This window comes from Arachis hypogaea, chromosome 13, assembly GCF_003086295.3.
Source record: "Arachis hypogaea cultivar Tifrunner chromosome 13, arahy.Tifrunner.gnm2.J5K5, whole genome shotgun sequence".
NCBI lineage: Eukaryota > Viridiplantae > Streptophyta > Magnoliopsida > Fabales > Fabaceae > Arachis > Arachis hypogaea.
In genome coordinates this window covers 115,017,056-115,023,082 of record NC_092048.1, presented here as the reverse complement: position 1 = coordinate 115,023,082, position 6,027 = coordinate 115,017,056, and the positions used below count along the sequence as shown (strand labels likewise).

Below are 6,027 nucleotides of genomic sequence, written 5' to 3'. Positions count from 1 at the left end.
ACTAAACAATTTCAATCAAGCATCAAATCTAGTTTATGAAAAAAGAAAAGTTAACTCAACATGCTTGTCTCAGCTTGCAAATTCCTTTGGCTTTCTTTTCTTGTTCTAAGTTCAAGATCAATGAGGAAGTAGCACTTATTTTGTTCTCTCGCATAGTGAACATGACCATTCATCCTACTAAGCATTTTTCTTGACATATATAGCCCTAAACCTTCTTGTGTAGTCCATTGATTCCCTTCTTCAAACATATCCTGAAGTGTGTTAGAAGGAAGACCTTGACTGGAATGGCTCATTCTGTAAAAAAAGTGTGGTTAAATAACAGGCTAGTTTGCATAAGTATTTTTTTTTTTTTTAGATAATTGATTCATGTCTCGACATTTTATAAGAGTGGAGAATTGTTACACTGATTGGATTTAATACTTTCATAAATTAAAGACTCTAAAATACAAGGAAAATTATTTGCATATGACTCAAAAGCACACTTGGTTATGACTAGCTAGCATTGCCAAAGAAAAATTGATTTAATGAATTATGACCAGTTCTAAAGTGCAATGTGATCATTTAGAGGAACTTTTAAGGGCATGTGATATTTAGGAACGTTTTGTTTTTGGCATTAATTTTCATATGGGGCTTTGCATTAGAAATGTTTTAGAACTGAGGCATTAACGTTAGTGAGTAACGTTATAATCCTATATCTGATTGGAAGAATGAAAATTTCACATGGTTCTACTTCTGGATGATTTGATTACTAGAAAACGTGTAACACATGGTATATCCAAGTCAAAGAAAGTTGGACTTCCCTAGTCAAAGAGGTCCAATTTTCAAACATTATCATAATAACTTATTCACACATGGATCAGACATATTACATTAACATTTGCAGAAGTTTCACTTCCCCATAAAAGAGAATGATCAACTAATATTAACTTTCATAACTTAAGAAAATCAAATACTAGATGTTTAAGACACCGATCCATTGTGGGAAAGATATGTTAGCAATCATATTACTCCCTTCACTTCCAAATAACTAACTCCAGTTTTAATTTAGCCGGAAACATCTTGATTTTAGATAACCTTATTCATTATTCTTCTTTTATACATATTCTCATCCCACTTGCTCATTCATTTAGTAGGACACTAGAGGAGAAAATTTGGTAAATTAAATCTGGGGCAGTAACTAATAATAAATTTTTTAAGGTCGCTTTACTAACGTTTTACTTTTTTAAAATTTATTATCAAAATACTATATCTTTTTTGAGCTAATTACTTAAATGTCACTCTTTTACTAAGATGACAACTAATTTATTTTTTTATTTTATTTTTAATTACGATCATTATCGTAGTATAAAAATAGTGATATTTAGGTAATTAGTTTCAAAAGGAGGACACTTTAGTATTAAATTTCGAAAAAAAAAATGGCAAGCTGATAAAAGAGCATGATAAAGAGATAAAAATAAGTTCTGAACTTGAAATGGATAAACTCATGGCCGTCCTGAATTATCTTCAAACCAGGTGAAATCTTTGGAGATGGTGTATGGTTGACTACATTAAGCAGAATGTTCAGATAAGACCACTTGAAGCTTTATTTGGTCACCATACAGAGCAAGTGTTTTCATTTCATCAGAATTTCATGAAACAGCTGCAAGCTTTTTCCTCTCACCAACAGCATCACTTGACTCACAATGGCATCTAGAATACTCCCAAGAAGAAATTCCTCCATGTTTAGCTGCACACTGCTGCTATTATTAGCATTTAATTTAAGAAAAGTCAGTCTTTTTTGTTTAGCTGGGGAAATTAGTTATGCATAAAATCATTATATTGTTTCATATATTTCTAAATAACTGTAAAATAACAAATAACACATACATGAAATGTTAAGATAGGTGATAAATTTAGTCTGTAACTAATAAATTATCATCACAATTAAATTAAGGGTGTCTGACAGATACTTTGAAACGTAAATCTTTTAAAATTTGAGATATAACATATAAGTCAAGAAAGGAAATTAAGGATCGGAATTCAACGTGCCTATGAAAATGGATCACGATCACTTACCCTTCATTGATACTTCCTATATCTGTCTTTCACAAGCAGCACTAGTGTCAAGAAACTGTTTCTAGCTTTCTGAGACAGCTGTTTTCTCCAGAAGCTTATGCGTTTAAAGGATTCATCATCTCTTGTAATATATAAGCAAACTCCTTAGACTCAGATATTCTCTTCCTCCTCTGAGGAAGATTTTGTCCATCCCAAGGCTGATTCGGATCGCGAGATACAATCTGCAAGAAGCAGAAACAGCCAATCATGTTCCCACTCGTATCGATCCTCTTGTTAGCAGTGATGTAAGCCTCTATCAAAAAATCCCAAGGGAAACTTCTCGAATTCTTGTCCGCTAATTCCCCGGTAAAGCAAGATCATGAAGTTAGACAGTGTATCTTGACCTTTCAGTCTAACAAAGCTTCCAAAGATTTCCCCGGGAAGAAGTTTTCCTATGACTTCATCTCTCTTCCAGCCACTTAGTTATCCTTTCCATGGCTGCATTCCATTCGGATTGAGACTCTGTATGATAGCTTTGTAATCACCTTCCAACTTGACAAATTTCTCTAGAACAACTTTCTCACAAGTGGTATCTTGGCCTACAAAGCATACCCCAACAACAGCATTTGTGTAATCTCTCCTTGTGCAAGCATTCACTATGAGATATACAACTCCATTTTGTGTTGTTCCCAAAGTGTTTTAATTTCAACTCAAAATTCTTGTCTTCCAAGCCTGAAAACACATCACCAGTTAATTCATATAGAAATATGAATATATGATTATTAAAAATATGATATGCTTTGCTATAGATCTTAGCATAATTTTATTTCAATAATTTAACTTGTTTCCTTTAAGATATTCTGCATATGGGGTGATCTTGAATGACAGAAACTATGAAAACAAGAGAATTTAGGAAGAGAAGAAATAAAATCCATTTGCAAATAAAACTCCAATTTTCACATCATTTCAAAAGCATATTGAATTATACATAACGTTGGTATTTTGATTTTGGATTAAAGCTGATGAAATTCAACAGTTACAACCGAGGAAAACCAAATACATTCGTTCACGCATAGCTCTGCAAAGTTTACACCACAAAATCTTGTGTTGTTCACAGACTTGGAATATTTAAAAATTGAAGTCTAACGAGGAATAAACTATGTGTAGGTCAGAATCAATAACGAAGATTTTGAAAATTTCGGATGATAAAAATTGAATCAAATTCTAAAAGATTGCTCAAATAATTCGCTACCAGGAAAGTTGAGAGAAATTTATTCAAGCTGAATCATATCTGACATTTGATTAAGTTAGCAATACCTAAAAATACAGTAGCAATTGAACTTTCCCACAAGAAATGATTTACCTTGCAGTGATTTACTTTGAATATTTTCAAGATTGTTGCGCGAGTCTGCATGCGCTACTTCATTCACTAGTGATTTTCCAATAGCTTCATTTGCCAGCAAACCTGTCAATTCCGTAATTTTCACATTCCAACCATTGATTAGGCCACCTGTGTCAACCCCGAAAATCGGCACAGTTGCCGTCTCAATTAACCTCACCATTTCAAATGCTACCGAACTTAGCTCATCAATCCCAGCATCACTTCTGTATATGTAGTTCATAGCCTTAATACCACTATTCTCTGAATTGTGAAATGAATCTCTAATTATAAGTTGCAATGAGTGAATAGCATTGATTTCGGAAGCCTCCCAAGGCGAACTTTTGCTCTTAACAACTTCAAAAAATGCACTTAACTTCCTTAGCAGTGTGAGACCGGAACCAGAACAAGAAATGCCTCGAACTGATTCGCACCATCGCCATGCCACACACTGCATCCCCAAGAAAAGCAGCACCAGGATAACCAGCATCAGCCAAACTGTCTGTACTCAAACCGGTTGAGTTGCCGTGAGTACTAAGCAACCATTCAACAATGTCTTTTACCTGCGATTTGGACGGCGTTGTGCCTAACAACCAGCAGTTCCCATCCTAATACAGGGCAGCCCCATCACACTTGACAAGATCCTTGATATTAGGAGATTGAGTAACAATCCCAAACGGTGCGTCACGAAGGAGCATGTCACACAGCAAAGTTTATTGAGATCCTTGATATTAGGACAAGTTTTATTGAGATCGGTATAATCAACGCACATCCGTCACTTTTCGTTTTGTTTTTTCGCAAGTACCATATTAGCTAGCTACAAAGGGTATTTTACCTCCCTTATGAACTCGGCTTCTAGTAGAGCCCAGGCTTGCTTTTCCATGACTTGTGTTCTTTCAGGGCCAAGCCTTTGTTGGACAGGTCGTGAGCCTAGGTAAACAGCAAGCTTATGATACATAAGGTCAGGATGTATACCAGGCATATCGGAAACTTTTTAGGCGAAGAGGTCGGTGTTTTGTTGTAAGACTTCAACAAATTTTGTCTTTAATCCTTCATCAAGACTAGCCCTGATGTTTGTTGTCTTTTCTACCCGATCTCCGATTTGAACCTCTTTTATTTTTCTGCTAGGTTGTGGTTGTAGCTTTTCTCGTGCTCGAATACTGCCGAGTTCAATAGTGTTGACTTGCTTACCTTTATGCTGCCTCTTAGGTTTAGGCTTTGATTATAACACTTCCTTGTTAACTTCTAATCTCCTTTAACAGTGGCAATTCCCTCTGAGGTCAAGAATTTCATGCATAGGTAAAGCGTAGAAACTACTGCAGCTAGCCGATTTAAAGTTGTCCAATCTATTAGACCATCTCCAGTAGGGAACTCATCTCAGTTCCTATTTATGACCCACCTGTCATAAAAAGTAACTCCACATCAGCTTTTGCATCATAAACGGTAAATAGGAACTCAAAGCATCTCTCTTTTCTCTATTAGGAGGAACTAACTTTAGTCCCTGTTGTGGTCCCACTTAATTAACTAATTAAAATACTTAAAATTAATGTAATTGATTTTTTTAATAATATTATTTAAATTTATAAATTTAAAAATAATTCACTATTAAAAGATATTAATATTAAATAAATTCATATATAATAATAATACACAATATATAATTCAGGATTACACTAATTTATAGTTTTGTGTTTACAATTGCTAATTTTAATAATATCGTTAGCATTTTAAATTTTAAAAATAAAAATAACTAACTCAACTAAGAATTATTTTGTAAGGTGTAAAAATTAAATTTATTTTTTAATGTAAGTAAATTTAATTAATTATAATTTAATATAATAATATAAATAATATTTAATATTAATTATAATATAAATAATTAATATAAATCACTAACTAAATAAAAATTTAATTATTTAATCTAATTAATTATTTTTTAAATAATTAATATAAATTATTAATTAAATAAAAATATAATTATTTAATATAATTTTTATTATAATTATTACTAATTTAATTATTATTTCATTATTTAATATAATTATTTAATTATTTCAGATTTTATATTATTATTTTTTTAAAATAACTTGCCAAATAGCAAGTTATTATTGGTTAACTTGAGTCCCTGTTTAGAGGGACTCCCTCACCTTGAGATCCGTACAGGAACTCATTCCTTCTCTCCTCCAATGGTTAGAGTTCCTATGTGTCAGAAAAAAGTGAAAGAGGAACTCACCATTGTAGGTGCTCTTAAGTCATTATAGGTTGATATCACATTGATCACAATGTAGTCAACGCTTAAGATTTTTGATTTTATACCCTTACTAAAAGTAGTATGTAATGAGATGAAACTAAGAGTTTGGAAGAGTATATCTCCTAATAGAAAGAGGTTATCTGGATAAGCTTTCAGCTCCTTTTCATTTAACCCGAGTTTGTCAAAGGCAGGTTTAAACAATATATCTATAAGACTCCAAATTTTTTTAAAATTAAATAATAAATTATTTATGATTTATTATATTTATTTAAGATTATATTTTAAAATATATATATATATATTAGACAATTTCTTATTTATGATTTAAAATTTTAGTAATTGAATAATAATAATAATAATAATT

General features: G+C 32.1%; 1 pseudogene; it reads right to left on the bottom strand.

Annotated features, from left to right (window-relative positions):
• Positions 1-1,368: 1,368 nt before the first annotated feature.
• Positions 1,369-4,394, bottom strand: LOC112735268 (phytochrome E-like; annotated as a pseudogene).
• Between the last annotated feature and the right edge of the window lie 1,633 nt (positions 4,395-6,027).